Source organism: Chiloscyllium punctatum, chromosome 19, assembly GCF_047496795.1.
Source record: "Chiloscyllium punctatum isolate Juve2018m chromosome 19, sChiPun1.3, whole genome shotgun sequence".
Taxonomy (NCBI): Eukaryota; Metazoa; Chordata; class Chondrichthyes; order Orectolobiformes; family Hemiscylliidae; genus Chiloscyllium; species Chiloscyllium punctatum.
The window spans coordinates 15014425-15033849 of NC_092757.1; the positions used below are offsets into that span (position 1 = coordinate 15014425).

At 57.0% G+C, this 19425-nt stretch overlaps 1 pseudogene; it reads left to right on the plus strand.

Moving 5' to 3' along the window:
• The first annotated feature begins 1397 nt into the window (after positions 1-1397).
• LOC140491666 (uncharacterized) lies at positions 1398-18503 on the plus strand (annotated as a pseudogene).
• Positions 18504-19425: the final 922 nt, after the last annotated feature.

The window sequence follows — 19425 nt, forward strand, 5'->3', positions numbered from 1 at the left end:
GGTGGATATGTTTTCCCTGCGTTTACATTTCTTCCCGACACTTGATCAAACACAATTTAGACAAAAATGCAGACATTTCCAAACTCCGTTTGTCTTCAGGAAACAGGGAGAGAATCCTTCACGATAGCAACATGTCCACGCTCAGTATTAGGAACTGGGAAGAAATGACCTGTGCCCGCTCTCGAGTGATCGAGTATGTAGGAATGTTCCAGAAACCATTTGTCCTTATGGATGTGTCTCTGTATGTTTGGGGAGGGAGGCATTCTTGTGGCTTGTGACACATTTTTGTCAGCAATTTAGACCTTCCCAGTTGTTATTCCAGCTCCAATTATTTTAATAATTCTCTGAATACAGGGACACATTTGAAAATCTCACTGAGTCCCCGATCAAACGGGTCCCTTTGCCTCCACGCTGATGGGTAATGTGTTTGTTTTCCTTCCTCACAGTTAACGTAGTGACCATCTACGTCCTGCTTTGTAAAGATTGTGGATTGTCTCCATGTGTCAGACGTTACCTGGGGGCCATGGCAGCGGCGGATCTCCTGGTCATTATCTTCGATCTGATACTGAGACACATTCCCATTGTTTATCAGGAACAGTTTTATTTCCTGACACACTCCGTCCCCGTGTGTAATATCCACGCCGTTCTGCTTTATGCAGCCACTGACTGCTCTGTCTGGTTCACCGTCACATTCACCTTTGATCGGTTTGTGGCCATTTGTTGCCAGAAGCTGAAAAGTAAATATTGCAGTGAGAAAATGGCGGCTGTGGTTCTAGGCGCAGTAACTGTGCTGAGCTGTTTAAATAATATTTTCTGGTATTTTATGCTCTTACCTTGGTATCCGCTGATGAACCAGCCATGGTTTTGTTATGCAACAGACGCTGTTGCATCCTCCCCTGTCTGGGCCACCACATTCTCCACCACATTCTAACCCCGGGGGTCCCATTTCTCCTGATTCTGCTGCTCAATGTTCTCACCGTCAGACACATTTTAGTGACCAGCAGAGCCCGCACGAGACTCCGCGCTCGCACCAAAGGGAACACTCTGTCTGACACAGAAATGAAAAACCGAAAAAAATCCATAATTTTACTGTTTGTCATCTCGGCCAATTTCATCCTGTTATGGTCAACGTTAATGGTGTTTTCAATATGGTTCCGGATGTGGTGGATTGGGTTTCGGTCTGTGTATCTTCATTATTTTGTGCAGGAATTGGGCTTCATGCTGCAGCTCCTCAGTTGTTGCACGAACACAGCGATTTATGCCGTGACCCAGACTAGGTTCAGGCAGCAGCTGAAGAATGTGCTGAAATATCCCTTCACCCAAATCCATCCATCCATCAAATTCCCTCATTAACCAATCCATCCGGAATTTTCTCAATTCAGTTCAGTGTTTCAGCGATGGACCAGCCTGTCGCTATGGTAATAGACCGAGGATGGCGCTGGTTTGTCCATCCTTATCCCACAGGGTGTTTACAGGGACACATTTAAATGTTTCTCACAACTCAGGCGTCAGTGAGAAAGGGCACCATCCCACTGATTGTATCCATCACTTCCATTTGTAAACAATAAAAATGTTCATTAAAGCGAACTGAACAGGAGAGTGACCGATGTTGTTGTGTTTCTTTGTGATGGAGAAGCTGAGCTGGAGAGAGACAGACTCAGCCCCAAGTCCTGTTCCTCAGGGAAGGGTAGGGAAGGGAAGGGACCGTGCCCTGAGCTCAGGAGTTGGGATTAACTCCCTCGATCACCCCGACTCCAACCTGGCCTCCCTATTTCCTCTCCCCACTCTTTCTGCTCAATTCTCTCCCTCTCTCTGCACACTCACGATTTCTCACCACCTCTCCCTTTCACTTACCCTCTTCCCCCCTCTCTCTCACACACACCCTCACCGCAGTTTCTGTTCCGGCCTCAATTCTTTCCGTTCCCCCTCACTCTCAGTCTACTGCCGTCTCTGTGTCCCTCCCGCAAATCTGTCTCAACCCCATATCCTCCTCCTTCCACATCTGTCTATCCCCTCACACTACCACGCCCCCATCACCCCACAGGCAGCTTCATCACCAACCTTCCCAGTTTCTCTGGGTCAGAGGGAGAGGGAAGGACCAGGGGGACAGAGTGTGTCAGAGAGAGAGGGAGGAAGGGATGGGTAGGTGCGAGAGATTCAGTCAAAGTGAAACGGAGGGAGGTGCCGAGAAAGAGACACCGAGGGAGTGGGATCGAGAATGAGAGAAGGTGGACAGAGAGTAAAAGAACAGGCGGATAGAGAGAGTGGCAAGAGAGAGATAGGGGTGGGAGAGAGAGAGAAAGAGAGAGAGAGAGAGAGAGAGAGAGAGAGAGGCGGAGATAATGGGATCGAAGGGGAAAAAGAGAGAGTGGGCGACAGAAAGAGAAAGAGAGGGAGAGAGAGGCAGGGGGGGTCGACAGAGTGGGATGAGAGAGGGAGAGGAGTGAGAGAGAGGGGACAAGGGAGAGAGACAGAGTGAGAGGGGGCGAGAGAGAGAAAGTTAGAGGGATGAGAGAGAGGAAGGTGATGAGAGAGAGGAGGTGAGAGACAGAAGTGGGGTAAGAGAGAGGGAGTTGAGCGAGAGAGGAGGGTATAGGAGAGAGATGTGGGCATGAGAGAGAGAGGGGGCGAGATAGAGAGTGAGGGTGTGAGAAAGGGGACCAGAGCAAAGGGGAGAGAGAGAAGGTGAGAGAGAGGGTCGAGAGTGAAGGGAGAGAGATGGGGAAAGAGGGGGAGGAGAGGTGGGAAAGTGAGTGGGGATAGAGAGTGGGTGAGAGAGAGAGTGGAGAGACAGAGAGCGCTGGAAAGAGTAGGAGGGAGAGACCGGAAAGAGATAGGGGAGATAGATAATGGAGACAAAGCGGGGAGAGGGAGAGTGGTGCGAGTGGGAGAGAGGGACAAGCGAGGGGGGAATAGAAATGTGGCGAGAGGGGGAGGAAAGAAAGTGGGGAGAGACAGTGGAGAGAGGGGAAAAGAGAGGGGAGAGGGTGAGTTGGTAGAGAGAATGGGGAGAGAGTGAAAGTGGAGACATACTGCGGATAGAGAGACTGGGAGAGAGAGAAGCTGGGAGAGAGAGGGGAGTAAGTGGGGAGAGAGGGGAGGGAGAGGGGAAGAGAAGGGGAGAGAGGGGGAGAGGAGGGGGAAGATGGGGGCACAGAAAGGCAGAGAGGTGGAGAGGTAGTGGGAGACAGGGAGGGAGAGAGGGTTGTACAGAAGAAATAGAGTGTGGGGAAGAGAGATTGTGAAAGAGAGAGGGGAGAGAGAGGAGGAGAGAATGTGGGCAAGAATGGGTAAGAGAGAAGAGAGAGGGAGGGGAAAGAGGAGAGAGAGAGGGGAGTGAGAGAGGGGACTGAGTCTGGGAGAGAGAGAGGCTGGGGAGCAAGAAGAGCGAGAGAGGGGAGCGGGAGAGGGGGAGAGCTAGGGGGAGACAGACGGGAGAGTTGGTGAGTGAGGGGGAGAGGGAAAGGGAAAAGGGAGAGAAGGAGAGAATGAATGGAGTGAGGGGAGAGAGAAGGAGAGAGAGGGAGAGAGGGGGAGAGAGAGGCAGAGATGGGTGAAGGAGGGGGACAGAATGGGGAGAGAGGGGAGCAGAGAGGGAGGAGAGGTGGAGAGAGAGGTGGAGAGAATGAGGAAGAGAGATTTGGAGAGAGGGGCGTGGAGAGGGGGATAGAGAGAGGGCGAGCGAGGTGGGGAGAGTGTCGGGAAGAGAAAGTGTGAGAGAGGTGGGAGAGAGAGGGAGAATGAGTATGGGTAAGACTGGGTGAGAGAGATGTTCGAGAGAGGGAGAGAGAGGAGAGAGAGGGTGTGAGAGAGGGGAGTGATAGAGGGAAGAGAGAGGCTGAGAAAGAGGGGGAACGATGGGAGAGTGAGAGAGGGGAGAGAGAGAAGCGAGAGAGAGAGAGGGGCGAGAGAGGTGAGCGAGAGAGGGGAGCGAGATGGGGGAAAGAGGGGGAGAGAGAGGGGGAGAGATGGTGAAAGGGGGGAGAGATATATGAGAGAGCGATAAGGGAGAGAGGGAGAGACAGAGTGAGAGGAAAGAGAGAATGAGTGGAGAGAGGAGATAGAGAAGGAATGAGTAGGGAGAGAGAGGTAGAGAGAGTGTGGACAGAGAGGATAGAGTAGAGAGAGAGGGACAGAGCAAGAGAGAGGGGGAGAGAGAGTGGGGGGCGTAGAGATACAGAGCGGAGAGCCGGGAGAGAGGGACACCTGGGAGAGGGTGAGTTAGGGGAGAGGGAGAAATGGGAGAGGGAGTGAGGGGAGAGGGAGAGACGGAGAGAGTGAGAGAATTGAGAGAGAGAGAGGGAAGCGAGTGAGGGGGAGCGAGAGAGAAGAGAGGGAGAGAGAAGGGAGAGAGAGAGAGGGGAGCGAGAAAGAGGGCAGCAACAAAGGACAGAGATTGGTGGCGAGAAAGAACGGGGAGAGGAGGGAGAGAGAGGGGGTGGGGGGAGAGAATGGAGAGAGGGGGCAGCGAGAGGCGGAGAGGTGGAGAGAGTGGGGGAGAGAGGGAGGGAGAGTTTGATGTTGAGAGGGTTGGCGAGAGGGGGATAGAGAGGGGGCGAGAGAGTGTGGAAGAGAGAGTGTGGAAGAGATGTGTGAAAGAGAGAGGGGGAGACAGAGGGGTAGAGAGTGTGGGTAGAGGAGAGAGAGGAGTGAGAGAGGGGGCAAGAGAGGGAGAGAGAGAGAGGGGAGACAGAGAAGGCGAGAGAGGAGAGTGAGGGGAGATAGGGGAGGGGGAGAGAGAGAGAGAGGTAGGGAGAGAGCGGGGGAGTGCGAGTGGGGGAGAGAGCGCGGGGTAGGGAGGGGCAGAGCGGGGGTGAGAGAGGGGAGGGAGAGTGTTTAGAGAGGGGAGCAGAGGGGGAGAGAGAGGGGCATAGATAGTGAGGCAGAAAGAGAGGGCACTGAGTAGAGGGAGAGAGAGGGGAGGAGCAGAGAGGGGGAGAGATAGAGCGGAGAGCGAGTTGGAGAGAGATAGGGAGACAGATTTGGAGAGAGAGGGGGACAGAGGATGGGAGTGAGGGGGGAGAGAAAGGGTGAGCGAGAGGGGGAGAGAGGTGGAGAGATGGACGGTGCGAGTTGGGAGCGAGAGCAGGAGAGAGAGTGGGACAGAGAGAGAATGGGTAGAGAGTGAAGTGAGAGGGGAGTGAATGAGGGGAAGGGGAGAGTGGGGAGAGAGTGGGAGAGATGGGGGCAGAGAGGGGAGGATAGGTTAAGAAAGAGTGCGACTGAGAGAGGAGTGATTGGCGGACAGAGGGGTAGAGATAGGGAGATAGAGGTGGGGAGAGAGTGGAAATGAGAGAGTTTGAAAGAGAGAGGAGGAGAGAGATGGGGTATAGAGTGTGGGTAAGAGAAGAAAGAGAGGGAGTGAGAGAGGGGAGCGAGAGAGGGACAGAGAGAGAGGGGAGCGAGACAGGAGGAGCGAGAGGGGGAGAGAGAGGAGGAGAGATGGTGAGAGGTTGGGAGAGAGAGTTGGATAGAGAGAAAGGGGAGAGAGGGAGAGGCAGAGAGAGGGAGGAGAGAGATGAGTGGAGAGAGGGGAGAGAGAGAAGGAGAGAGTGGGGAGAGAGAGGGGCAGTGAGAGGGGAGAGAGAGAGGGTAGAGATAGTGGAGAGTAAGGGGAGAAGAGGGAGAGAGAGGCGAGAGAGAGGGAAGAGAGGGGGGAGAGAGAGAATAAGTGGAGAGAGAGGAGAGGGGGAGAGAGAGGAGAGAGTGAGGAGAGAGGGGGAGAGAGAGGGAAGAGAGAGAGAGAGAAAGGGGAGAGAGGGAGAGTGAGTGAGAGGGAGAGGGGGTGAGAGGAGCGGAGAGAGACTGGGAGAGAGAGAGAGGGGAGAGGATGGAGAGGGGGAGAGCTGGGAGAGGGTGAGTGAGGGCTGAAGGAGAGATGGGAGTGGGAGACAGAGGAGAGGCGTAGAGAGTTTGTTGGAGAGAGAGGGATGGAGAGAGAGGGGGAGAGCGGGGAGGAGAGTGAGTGGGGGAGATGGGGTGTAGAGAAGGGGAAAGAGGGGGGAGAGAGCTGGAGCAAAAGGGGTTGTGAGATGGGGAGAAGGGGCAGAGTGTGAGAAAGAGGGGAACGAGAACGAGGGGAGCGAGAGCATGTGGACCGAGAGAAGGTAGAGAGAGGTGGGGAGAAAGAACGGGTGAGAGATTGAAGGCGCGACCGAACCGGTAAGAGAGTGCGGGGAGATAGAGGGGGGAGAGGGTAGTAGAGAGATGGGCTTAGAGAGTGAGGCAGTGAGTAGAGGGAGAGAGAGGGGCAGAGAGAGAGGGGAGGGAATGGCGGAGAGAGGGGATGGGGAGAGAGAGAGGTGGGGAGAATGTGGGGGAGTGAGAGCGGGGAAGAGATCACGGGGAAAAGAGGGACAGAGAGTGGGGAGAGAAAGGGGAGGGAGAGGGAGAGAGAGAGGGGGACGTAGAGTGTGAGGCAGAGAGAGATTGTACTGAGTAGAGGGAAAGAGATAGGGAAGAGATAGAGGGGAGAGAGTGTTGGGGAGAGATGGGGAGAGAGGTGGAGAGAGAGAGGGGGAGAGAGAGGAGGGGAGAGAGAGGGGGAGACAAAGGGGAGCGAGAGGTGGAGAGAGAGCTGGAGAGATAGAGGGGGCGAGAGAGTTGTGGAGAGAGGAGGAGAGAGAGGCAGAGAGAGGGAGAGAGAGAGCGGGAGAGAGAGAGCGAATTTGAGAGAGCGGGAGAGAGATAGGGAAGAGATGGGGAAGAGAGAGAGAGCCATGAAGGGGGACCGCGTGGAGAGGGAGAGAGCAGGGGGATGGGGAGAGGGAGAGAGAGCGAAGAGAGGGTGAGAGAGGGGAGAGTGGTATAGAGGGGATGGGAAGTGGTAAAGAGAGAGTGGATAAGAGAATGCATCGAGAGAGGGGAGAGAGAGGGGAAATAGAGAGAGGGGGAGAGAATGGGGAGAGATGGGGCCGAGGGGGCGGAGAGTTGGAGAGAGGGGGAGACAGAGAAAGACAGAGGGGTAAAGAAGAGTGGAGAGAGGGGAAGGAGAGCGGGAGAGAGTGTGCGTAACAGTGGGTGAGAGACAGGGGGAGAGAGAGAGGGGGAGAGAGAGGACAGAGAGAAGGCAGTGAGAGATGGGAGCGAGAGAGGGAAGAGAGTGTCGAGAGAGAGTGAGGGAGAGAGGCTGGGAGAGAGAGGGGAGTGAGAGAGGGGAGTGAGAGAGCGGGAGAGAAGATGAGAGAGAGAGAGAGAAAGGGGAGAGAGGGAGAGCATGAGTTGAGAGAGGGGAGATAGGGGGTAGAGAATGTGTGAAAGAGTGGTGAGAGACGGGGAGAGAGAGGGGAGAGACAGGAGAGAAAGAGGGGAGTGAGAGAGGTGAGCAAGAGAGGGCAGAGTGAGGGGAGAGAGAGGTGAGTGAGAGAGGGGAGAGAGAGGGGAGCGAGAGTGGGGAGTGAGAGTGAGGGAGAGAGGATGAGAGAGAGAGAAAGGGGAGAGAGAGAGGGAGCCATATGGGGAGACAGCGTGGAGAGGGAGAGAGCAGGAAGAGAGAGAGAGGGGGACAGGGAGAGAGAGGGGAGGGGGTATAGAGGGGAGGGGAAGTGGGAGAGAGAGACGAGTGAGGGGGAGAGAGGGGGGACTTACAGAGGGGAGTGAGTGCCTGTGAGATAGAGAGGGAGAAGGCGGGAGGAGAGAGAGTTGGAGAGATGGGAGAGAGAGTGGAAGAGAGAGTAGGAGAGAGGGTGAGAGAGAGGAGGAGAGATGGTGAGAGAGGGGGGAGAGAGAAAGAGAGAAAGGCGAGAGAGGGATAGACAGAGAGAGAGGCGATAGAGAATAAGTGGAGAGAGAGGGAGAGAGAGTGGAGAGAGAGAGAGGAGAGAGAGGGGAGAGAAAGGGGAGAGAGCGGGGGAGAGAGCAGGGAAGAGAGAGTGGAGCGAGAGAGGGGAGCGAGAGAGAGAGGACCGAGAGAGAGGGGGAGACAGACTGGGAGAGAGAGGGGGAGAGATGGTGAGAGAGGGGTGAGAGAGTGGAGAGAGAGAGAAATAGGAGAGAGAGAGACAGAGAGAGAAAGAAGAAAAAGAGAATGAATGGACAGAGGGAAGAGGGAGAAGGAGACAGTGGGAAGAAAGAGGAGGAGAGGGCAGAGAGAGAGGGTAGAGACAGTGGGGAGAGACAGACAGGGGAGGGAGAGAGGGGAGCGAGAAAGGGCAGCGAGAGAGGGGAGAGAGGGGGATAGAGAGGGGAGAGATGGTGAGAGAGGGGTGAAGAGAGAGAGGGGAGAGAGAGAGAGAAAGGCGAGAGAGGGAGAGATGGTGAGAGAGGACAGAGAGAGAATAAGTGGAGAGAGAGGGAGAGGGACGGGAAGAGAGAGTGGGGAAGAGAGAGGGGAGAGGCGGGAGGGGGGAAAGCCGGGAGACGATGAGTTAGGTCAGAGGGAGTGATGTGAGAGGGAGAGTGGGGAGCTGGGTTGTGAGGGGATACGAATAGGGGCAGAGAGAGGGGAGAGAGAGAAGGGAGAGAGAGAATGGAGAGAGTGTTAGAATGGAGAGAGAGGGAGAAGGGAACGAGTGAGGGGAAGAGAGAGTGAAGAAAGCGAGAGAGAAGAGAGCGAGAGACGGGAGTGAGAGAGACGTGATCGAGAAAGAGGGGAACGAGAAAGAGCGGAGCAGGAACTGGGGGCGAGAACGAGTGGATCGAGTGAGGGCAGAGAGAGGTGGGGAGAAAGAGCGAGTGAGAGTGCGTGGGGGAGAGAGAACGGATAAGAGAGCAGGTGGAGAGAGGGTGGAGAGAGATGGTGAGAAAGAGGGGGAGAGCGAGGGTGAGAGAGGGAGGAGAGGGGGTAGAGACAGGGGCAGAGAGCGTGTGGCAGAGAGAGAGGGCATTGAATAGAGGGAGACAGAGGGGCAGAGATAGAGGGGGAGAGAAAGCGGGAGATAGAGAGGCAGGGAGGGGGTAGAGAGAGGGGGAAGGAGATGGGGAGAGTGAAGGGAGAGAGAGAAGGAGAGAGAGGAGAGAGATGATTGAGAGGGGAGGGTGAGAGAGAGTGGTCGGGTGAGAGCGGGGGAGTGAGAGCAGGGAGAGAGCGCAGGGGAGAGGGACAGAGTGGGGCAAGAGAGGGGGAGGGAGAGGGGAGAGTGGAGGACAGAGAGTGGGAGAGAGAGGAGAGAGTGGGGTAGAGAGAGGGGCATAGAGGGTGAGGCAGAGAGAGATGAAAGTGATATGAGGGAGAGAGAGGGGATGAGATAGAGGGGAGAGAGAGTTGGGGAGAGATGGGGAGAGAAAGGCGGAGAGAGGGGAAAGAGGTGGAGAGAAGGGGGAGAGAGGGGGGAGCGAGTGGGGGAGAGAGTGGGTGAAATAGAGGGCAGAGAGGATGAGAGAGGGGGAGAGCGAAGGAGAGAGACAGCGGGTGAGAGAGCGGGAGAGAGGTAGGGAACAGTTGGGGAGATGGAGACATCGTGGAGAGAGTGAGAGCAGGGAGAGAGAGAGAAAGAGGGGAGAGGGAGAGAGAGGGGAGAGGGGTAAAGAGGGGATGGGATGTGGGAGAGAGAGGGGGAGAGAGAGTGGGGAGAGAGAGAAGGTAGAGAAAGGGGAGTTAGAGAGGGGAGTGAGAGCAGGTGAGAGAGAGAAGGAGAGGGTGGGGGTAGAGAGTTGGAGAGAGAGTTGGAGAGAGTGGGGGGAGACAGAGGGGGAGAGAGCAGGAGAGAGAGGGGAGAGAGAGTGGAGAGAGTGTGTGAAAGGGAGAGGGAGAGAGAGGGACGGTGAGAGGTAGGGAGAGAGGGGAGAGAGGGTGTAGAGAGGGGGATAGATGGTGAGAGAGGTGTGAAGAGAGGGTGGAAGAAAGGGGAAGAGAGAGGGAAGAGAGGAAGTGACAGAGGGAAAGAGAGAGGGAGAACTTGAGAAAGCGGGGAGGGGGGTGAGGTGTGGGGAGAGCTCGGGGATTGAGATCGGAGAGAGTGCGCGGGTGAGAGAGGGGCAAACAGGGGGAGAGGGAGGGAAGGGAGAGGAGAGGGAGAGGGGGAGAGAGGGAGAGAGAGGGGGAGAGAATGGGGAGAGACTCGGGCCAGAGAGCTGCGGAAAGGTGGAGAGAGGAGGAGAGAGAGATGGACAGAGGGGTGGAGAGAGGCATGGAGAGATGGGAAAGTGAGTGGGAGAGAGTGTGCGTGAGAGAGAGGCGAGAGAGAGATGGAGTGAGAGAGGGGAGCGAGAGAGGGGAGAGAATGAGGGGAGAGGCGGGGAGAGAGGGGAAGAGATGGTGAAAGAGGGGGAGAGAGAGAGTGTAGAGAGAGGTGAAGAGAGAGTTGCATAGAGAGTGAGGCAGAGAGAGAGGGCAGAGAGAGAGGGGAGAGAGAGGGGAGAGAGGCAGAAAGATAGAGAGGGGAGAGAGAGAGAGGGAGATAGAGAGGGGGAAAGAGAGACAGAGAGAGGAGGGAGAGAATGGGGAGAGAGACGGGGAGAGGCGGGAGAGGGGAGATCTGGGAGTAGGTGAGCTACGGCAGAGGGAGTGATGGGAAATGGAGACAGGGGACAGGGATAGGGCGAGGTGGTAGAGAGAGAGAAAGACACAGAGGAGAGTGACATTGAAAAGCGTGACAGAATAGCGAGAGAGGGAGAAGTGAGCGATTGAGGGGTAGCGAGAGCGAAGAGAACGATAGAGAAGGGAGCGAGAGAGACGGGAGCGAGAGAGACGGGAGCGAGAAAGGGGGGAACGAGAACGAATGGAGCGAGAACGAGTGGAGCGAGAGAGGGTAGAGAGAGAGGTGGGGAGAAAGATCGGGTGAGAGAGCATGGGGAGAGAGAAGGGGTAAGAGCACGGGGAGAGTGGGGAGAGAGGTGGAGAGAGAGAGTGGGGAGAGAGTGGGAGGGGAGAGAGGGAGATGGAGATAGGGAGGGGAAGGGAGATAGAGAGGGGAGTGAGTGAGGGAGATAGAAAAGGGGAGAGAGAGTGGGAGGGGGGGAGACAGAGGGGAGAGGGTGGGAGAGAGAGAGGAGAGAGGGGTGGAGACAGAGGAGCATAGAGAGTGAGGCAGAGAGCAGAGGGGAGAGAGAAGGGAGAGAGGTTAGTGAGCAGAGGGGAGAGAGAAGGGAGAGAGTGTGGGAGAAAGAGAGCGAGAGAGGGAGAGGGAAGAGAGAGAGAGTGAGGGGGAGAGAGACCGGGAAGAGAGAGGGAGAGAGAGTTGGAGAGAGTGGGGGAGAGAGAAAGGGGAGGAGGGGGAGACAGAGGTGTAGAGAGTGGGGGAGAGAGAGTTGGACAGAGAGGGGGAGAGAGGATGAGAGGGAGAGGAGCAGACAGAGGTGGAGAGAGAGGGGAGAGAGAGGTGGAGAGCGGGGGAACGAGGGGGGAGCGAGAGAGTGGCGAGGGAGGGGGAGAGATAGAGGGGGAGAGAGAGTTGGGGAGAGATGTGGAGAGAGAGGAGAGAGAGAGGGGAGAGAGAGGGAGAGAGAGGTGCAGACAGAGGTGGAGAAAGAGGGATAGAGAGAGGTAGAGAGAGAGGGTTAGCGAGAGGGAGAGTGAGAGGGGCAGAGAGAGTTGGAGAGAGAAGGGGAGCGAGAGTGGGGGGAGAGAGAGAGGGAGAGCGGGAGAGAGAGCGAGAGAGAGTGAGTTTGAGAGAGCGGGAGAGAGATAGGGGAGAGGTGGGGGAGAGTGAGAGAGAGCTATAGAGCGAGGCAGCGTGGAGGGGGAGAGAGCGGGGAGAGAGAGAGAGATGGGGGAGAGGGAGAGAGAGGGGAGAGTGGTATATAGGGGAGGGGAAGTGGGAGAGAGAGAGGGGCGAGAATGGAAGAGAGAGGGGAGTTAGAAAGGGGAGTGAGATTGATGAGAGAGAGAGGGAGGGCGAGAAAGACTTGGAGAGAGAGGGGAGAGAGAGGCGGAGAGAGCGGAGAGTGGGGTGGAGAGAAAGGGAGAAAGAGGGGTGAGAGAGGGGGAGAGAGAGAGTGAAAGAGAGAGATGTGTAGAGGGTGTAGAGTGTGGTAGAGATTGGGGAGCGAGGTGAGAAGAGAGGTTGGATGAGTGGGGAAGCGAGAGGGAAGAGACGGAGTGACAGTGGGGGAAGAGAGGGGGAGAATGTTGGGAGAGAGGGGTAGAGAGAGGGAGAGAGACGGGGAGATAGTTGGGAAGAGAGAGGGGAAGTCAGAATGTGAAAGAGGGAGGGGGAGAGAGAGCGGGAGAGAGTGCGGGGAAGAGGGAAGTGAGAGAGGGGAAAGAGAGAGGGGAGTGATAGAGAGCAGTCAGAGAGGAGGGAGAGACGGGGAAGAGAGGGGAGAGGGGTTTGATAGGAGGGGAGAGATTCGGGAAGAGAAGGTGAAAGAAAGTTGGAGAGAGAGGAGGGAGGGGACAGCGATAGAGGAGAGAGAGGGGAGTGAGGAAAGGGTTAGAGATGTGAGTGAGAGAGGGGAGAGATAGAGGGGTGAAGAGAGAGGGATGAGAGAGTGGGTGAGAGAGTGGGGGAAGAAGAGGGAGAAGAGAGAGGGAGAAGAAAGAGGGAGGAGAGAGGGGAAGAGAGACAGGGAAGAGAGAGGGGGAAGGAAGGGGTGAGAGGGTGGAAGAGAGGCGGAAGAGAGGGGGCAATGAGAGGGGGAGCGAGGCGGAAAGAGAGGGGGAGGGGTCAGAGGCGGGGAGAGAGTTGGGGTGAGAGTGGGGAAGAGAGAGTGTAAAGAGAGAAGGGTGAGAGTAAGAGGGGAGAGAGAGGAGGGAGAGCGAGAGAGGAGAGAAAGAGGGGAGAGAGAAAGGAGGGTGAGAGAGGGTAGTAAAAGAAGGGTCGAGAGTGGGGGCGAGAGGGGGAGATAGAAGGGGTGAGAGAGAGTGAGAGAGGAGAGTTAGAGAGAGGGAGAGAGAGAGGGCAGAGAGGGGAGAGAGAGGGGAGAGAGGGAGAGACCGAAAGAGAGAGAGGAGAGATTGAGAGAGAGAGTGAAGGGACAGAAAGAGAGAGCGCGGGAGGGGAGAGAGAGATTGAGAGAGAGGGGGCAGTGAGAGAGAGGGAGAGCGAGAGAGGAGAGAGAGGGAGAGAGAGAGTGATCGAGAGAGAGAGAGACCAAGAGTGAGAGGGAGGAGTGAGAGATAGGGAGCTGTGAGGGAGAGAGGGAAGAGAGAGAGAAGATTGAGAAAAGGCGTTAGAGAGAGGAGAGACATAGGCGTGAAGAGAAAGAGGGATAAGAGAAGGGAGGCGGGGAGAGAGAGTGAGAGGGAAGAGAGAGAGCGGAGAGAGAGAAGGAAGAGTGATAGAGAGGGGGAGAGAGAAGTGAAGATAGAGAGAGTGGTAGAGAGAGAAAGGCAGTAGAGAGAGAGGGGAGAGGGAGGGGAGAAGGAGACAGAGAGGAGAGGGAGAGCGTGATGAGGGAGAGGGGAGAGAGAGGGGAAGAGAGAAAGTAGAGGAGGAGAAAGAGAGGAGAGGGATGGTTAGGGGAGAGAGAGGGAAGAGAGAATGGAGAGAGAGAAAATAGAGAGAGAGAAAATGGAGGGAGAGAATGAAGACAGGGAATGTAGAGGGAGAGAGAATGGAGCGAGAGAGGGGAGAGAGGTGGAGAGAGAGCGCGGGGAGAGAGCGCGGGGAGAGAACGTGTGGGAGAGAGCGCGGGGAGAGAGTGCGGGGAGAGAGAGTTGGAGAGAGGGGGAGGGAACACGGGCTGAGAGCGCTGGGGAGAGAGTGCAGGTGAGAGAGCGAGAGAGAGAGAGCGCGTGGAAAGAGCGAGGGAGAGATCGTGGTGTAGAGAGTGTGGGAGAGAAAGTGGGAAAGAGGGGCAGAGAGAGGGCGAGAAGGGGGAGAGAGGGAGGGTGTGTGGGGGTAGAGAGGGGGAGGGAGAGTGGGAGAGAGGTGGAGAGATGGGGACAGTAGTGGGAAGGAGGGGGAGCGAGAAGGGAGAGAGAGGGGAGAGACAGGTAGAGAAATAGCGAGAGGAGTGGGAAGAGAGGGGGTGGGGCGTGAGTGGTGAGAGACGGGGAGAGAGAGGGGAAGAAATTGGGAGGGGGAGACAGGGTGGAGAGAGGGGGAGAGGGGTTGAGAGAATGGGGAAGAGTGGGTGTGAGAGAGGATAGATAGAGAGGGGAAAGAGAGAAGGGAGAAATGGGAGAGAGGGAGAGAGAGACGGGGGAGAGAGAGGCGGGAGTGAGAGAGAGATAAGAGAGAGAGTGGGAAGAGAGAGTGGGGGAGTTTAAAATAGGGAGAGAGAGGGAGTAAGTGGGGGAGATAGAGTGGGGGAGAGACAGAGGTGAGTGGGGAGATCCCGCGCAGCGGGAGAGCCGGGAGAGGGATAGAGACGTGAGAGGGAGAGGAGTGGTAAAGAGAGAGGAAGGGGGAGAGAGAGGCGGAGATAGAGAGAGTGTGGTGAGAGAGAGACGGTGGAGAGTGAAGGTGGTTAGAGAGAGGGGAATCTGATAATGGAGAGAGACAGAGAAGGGAGAAAGAGAGAGAATGGAGAGAGAGGTGGGAACGAGCGAGAGTGGAAAAAAAGAGAATGGAGTGAACGAGAAGGGGCGAACGAGATGGGAGCGAGAAATAGGGGAAAGAGCGCGAGTGAGAGAGCGCGGGGGAGAGAGCGCTGTGGAGAGAGCATGGGCGAGAGATGGGGAGAGAGGGGGGAGATAGAGCAGGGTTGTGACCGCGGGGGAAATCGCGCAGTGGAGAGAGCACGGTGGAGACAGCGCGGTGGGGAGAGCACAGTGGAGAGAGCGTGGGGAGACTGCACTGGGGAGTGTGCGCAGGGAGAGAGCGTGGGGCAGAAAGAGGGGAGAGAGGTGGAGAGGGAGAGGGATGTAGAGGGAGAGGGGGAGTGAGAGGGGAGGGGAGGAGAGAGAGGTGGGAGAGAGATAGGTGGGTGAATCAAATCGAGTAGAGAAGGGAGTGAGAGAGGGGAGAGATAAAGGGTTGAAGAGAGAGAGGGGGTGATAGACAGGGAAGAAGAAGGAGAAGAGAGAGGGAGAAGAGAGAGTGGGGTGGAGAGAGAGAGTGTGGAGAGACACGGGGAAGAGAGGGTAGAAGAGAGAGTGGGGGAGAGGAAGAAGTGAAGGGGAGAGAGAGGGGCGAGAGAGGGAGAGAGAGAGTAGTGGAGGGAGAGGCGGAGAGTAAGGAGGAGAGAGAGGGAGAGAGATGGAGAGATGTCATGGAGAGGGGGAGAGGGAGTGGACAGAGGGGGCAGAGAGGGGGAGAGGGGGGAGAGGGGAGAGGGGATGAGAAAGTGGGGGGAGAGTGGGCGAGAGGGAGAAGAGAGAGGGAGAAGAGAGAGTGGGCGAGAGAGAGGGGGAGAAGCAGGGAACAGAGAAGGGTAAGAGAGAGGGGATGAGAGAGGGATGGAGAGAGTGGGGCAGAGAGAGAGGGGTGAAAGAAGCGGGGTGGGGAGAGAATGGGAGAGAGGATAGGAGAGAGAGACGGGGAGACGGGGTAGAGAAGGGGGAGAGACGGGGTAGACAGATGGGGAGAGGGGAAAGAAGCGGGAAGATGGAGTAAGAGAGGGGTGGAGAGAAAATGGAGAAGGTGGACAGAAGGGGGAGAGGGTTGAGAGACTGTGTGGAGAGAGACGGGTGGAGACAAGGCGGGGAGAGAGGGCGGAGAGAGAGTGGGAGAAAGATGGGGGCGAAAAAGGGAGGAGGAAGAGGGAGAAAGAGAGAGAAGGGGAGAAGGAGTAGGGAGAAAGCGAGGGGGGAGAAAGAGGGGGAGAAAGGGGAAGAAAGGAAAGGAAGGGGGAGAAAGAGGCGAGAGAAAGGGCAGAGAGAGGGGGAGAGAGGGGAGAGAGAGGGGAGAGAGGGATAGAGGGGAGGAGAGAGAGTGAAATGAGATCGGGGTGAGAGAGATAGGCGGAGAGATAGAGGAGAGGAGAGAGATATGGGTAGAGCGAGAGAGTGGGGAAGAGAAGTGGAGAGAGAGGGGCATAGGAAGTGAGGGCACTGAGAGGGAGCATTCAGAATGGTTTGAGAGAGAGTTCGGAAAGAGAAAGGGGAGAGAGAGGGGGAGAGGGTGGATATAGAGAGGTGCAGAGTTGGAGTGGAGAGATGCGACGAAAGGGAGGGGAGAGAGGGATAGGGGTGGGGGAGTGAGAGAGGGAGTGTCAGGGACGGGAAGAGAGAGTGGGGAGAGAGTGAGGGAAGACACAGGGGAGAGACAGGGGAGACACAGGGGAAGAGACGGGGAGAGAGGGAGAGCGTGAGCGGGAAGAGAGAGAGGGGAGACAGATAAAGAAGAAAGAGAGAGAGGGTGAGAGAGGGCGGAAGAGAGGAAGGTGGTAGAGAGAGGGGAGAGGGAGAAAGAGAGAGAGAGGAGGTGAAAGAGAGGAGGAGAAAGAGAGGGTAGATAGAGGTGGGGAGAGAGAGAACGGAGAGAGAGAGAATGGAGCGAGAGAGATAATGCAGCAAGAGAGAGAATGGATGAAGAGAGAAGGGAGCAAGAGAGACGGGAGAAAGAGAGGGGAGAGAAAGGTGGGGAGAGATCGCAGGAATGAGAGCGCGGTGGAGGGAAAGCGCGGGGGGAGAGAGTGGGAGTGAGAGTGGGACAGAGATCGGGAGAGGGAGGGCGGAGAGGGGTTAGAGAGAGGGGGGAGAGAGAGGAGCGAGAGCGAGAGGGGGAGAGCACTGGGAAAAGAGGAGGAGGTGAGAGACGCGAGAAAGGGGAAGAGAGGGGGAGAGAAGGGGAGAGGGGGGAAAAGCGTGGGGAGAGAGTGGCAGAGTGGGGGCGAGAGATGGGGAGGGGGAGAGAGGGGTGGAGAGAGGGGGGAAAAAGTCGGAAGAGAGTGGGGAAGAGAGAGTGTGAAAGTGAGTGGGGAGACAAAGGGGAGAGACGGGGAGCGAGAGGGAGAGAGAGGGGAGAGAGAGGGGAGAGGGGAGAGACAGGAGGGAGAGGTGAGAGAGAGGGGAGAGAGTAAGGGCAGAGAGTGTGGGGATAGAGAGTACAGAGAGAGGGGGAGAGAGAGGGGAAGGGAATGGAGGAGGAGAGAGAAAAAGTCTGAGTTGAGAGAGAGAGGGGAGATCCAGGTGAGGGGAGAGCTGGGAGAGGTGAGTTAGGGGATAGGGTGAGACGGGAGAGGAAGAGATGGGAAACGGAGAGAGGCGATAGGGAGACAGGAGAGAGAGGAGAATGAGTAGGAGAGAGAGATAGGGCGTGAGAGAGAGAGGGAGAGAGAGGGGAGAGAGAATGGAGAGAGAGAACGGAGAGCAAGAGAGAATGGAGAGAGTGAATGTAGAGAGAGAAAATGGACCAAAAGCGGGGAGCGAGAGACAAGGGTGCGAGAGAGACGGAGCGAGAGAGACGAGAGCGAGAAAGAGGGGAGCGACAAAGAGGTGAGTGAGAGAGGGGAGAGAGAGAGGAGAGAAGGTGGGGAATGGAATGCAGGGAGAGAGCCGGGGGAGTGTGGGTGACAGAGAGGGGGAGGGAGGGGGAGAGAGAGGGGAGTGAGAGGGGAAGGTGAGAGAGCACTGATGAGAGAGAGCGGGGAGAGAGAAAGGGGGATGGTGCGAAAGAGAGACAGTGGGGAGGGAGATTTGGAGAAAGAGCGGTAGAGAGGGCGGGAGGGGAGAGCAGGGGAGAGGAGTGGGGTGGGAGAGCGGGGAGTGAGAGCAGGGGACAGAGAGCGGGAGAGAGAGATCGAGGACAGAGACCTGGGGACAGAGATGGGGGAAATAGAGAGGAAAGAGAGGGAGGGTGAGAGATATATGATGAGAGAGAGAAGGGTGAGTTAGAGAGGTGAGGTGGAGATGGGGAGAGAATGGCGAGAGACCGGGAGAGAGAGTGGCAGAGAGAGCGGAAGAGAGAGAGGGCGAGAGAGAGAGTGGGGAAGCGAGAGAGGTAGAGAGAGAGTGGAGAGAGAGCGGCTGTGAGAGAGAGAGGGGAGAGAGAGTGGGAGAGAGAGTGGGGAAGAGAGCGGGGTGAGGGGGGGGAGAGAGTGGGAGAGAGAGGGAGAGAGCGGTTGAGAGACAGAGTGAGAGAGAGGGGAGAGGGGGAGAGGGGGCAGAGAAGTCGAGAGAGGAGGAGAGAGTGGGAGAGAGTGTGGAAGTGAGAGAGGTAGAGAGACGGGAAGAGTGTGTGGGGAAGAATGGAGGAGAGTGAGAGGGGGTAGCGTGAGAGGAGGTAGAGTGAGAGGGGGAGAGCGAGAGAAGGGAGAGTGAGAGACGGGAGAGCGAGAGAGGAGAAGTTGAGGGGGAGCAGGGTTAGAGGGGGGAGATAGAAGGGGTGTGAGAGAAGGGAAGAGAGAGACAGTGACAGAGAGAGGGGGAGAGAGGAGGGAGAGAGAGATGGGAAAGAAATTGGGGTGAGAGAGAGGGGAGAGGGGAAGAGAGAGAGGAGTTTGTGAGGAGAGTGAGAGAGGTGTGTGAGGGAGGGGTGGAGAGAGGGAGAGCGGGTGAGAGAGAGAGGAGAGAGTGAGAGAGAGGGAGGGGTGGGAGAGATGGGGGAGAGAGAAGGTAGATAGAGAGGAGAAGAGAGAGAAGGGGAGAGAGAGGAGAGAGAGAAAAATTGGAGGGAAGAGTGGGGAGAGATGGGGAGAGAGAATGCACAGGGAGAGAATGAAGAGAGAGGGGCGCAAGAGAGATAAGGGAGCGAGAGAGGGTGGAACGAGAGACACGGGAGCGAGAAAGAGGGTAGGGAGAGAGGGGAGAGAGGTGAGGAGAGAGCGGGCGACAGAGAGCGGGGAGGGAGAGAGGGAGAGAGAGCGACGAGGGGGAGCGGGAGAGAGAGCAGGAGAGAGGGCGCCAGGGGAGAGAGAGCAGGAGGGAGGGCGCCAGGGGAGAGAGAGCAGGGAGAGAGAGCGCGGAGAGAGGGCGGGGAGAGCGCGGGAAAGAGAGTGGGGAGAGAGATTTGGGGATGGAGAGCGTGGGGAGAGAGTGGAGTCGAGACCGCGGGGTGGGAGAGCGGGGGATGAGAGCCGGGGAGAGGGAGGAATGAGAGATAGGGGAGAGAGAGAGAGGGTGAGAGAGATATGGTGAGAGAGAAAGGTGAGGTTGAGAGTCGAGGTAGAGATGGGGAGACAGTGGGGAAAGACCGGGAGAGAGAGTGGTAGAGAGAGCGGAAGAGAGAGAAGGCGAGAGAGGTGAGGAAAGAGAGAGAGAGCGTGTGGAGAGAGAGCGAGGGTGAGAGAGAGGGGGAGAGCGGAAGAGAGAGCGGGAGACAGAGAGCGGGTGACAGAGAGAGCGAGAGAGCGAGAGAGCGGGAGAGAAGGGGACGGGGGCAGAGAGGACGACAGAGGGGGAGAGACGGGGGAGAGTGTGTGGAGAAGAAGGATGTAGACCGAGATGGGGAAGAGCGAGATGACGTAGAGCGAGAGGGGGAGAGCGAGAGAGGGGTTGGTGAGGAGGAGCCGGGTTAGAGAGGGGGAGAGAGTGGGGTCGAGAGGGGGAGAGAGGGGTAGAGCGAATGGAGGGAGTAGAGCGAGAGGCGGATTGATAGGGGAGAGAGGGGAGAGAGAGGGGGATAGTTGGGAAGACGACGGAGAGAGAGGGGGAGAGAGAGCGGGTGAGAGTGGTAGAAAGCGGGCGAGTTCGTGGGTGAGGGAGTGGGTGTAAGAGTG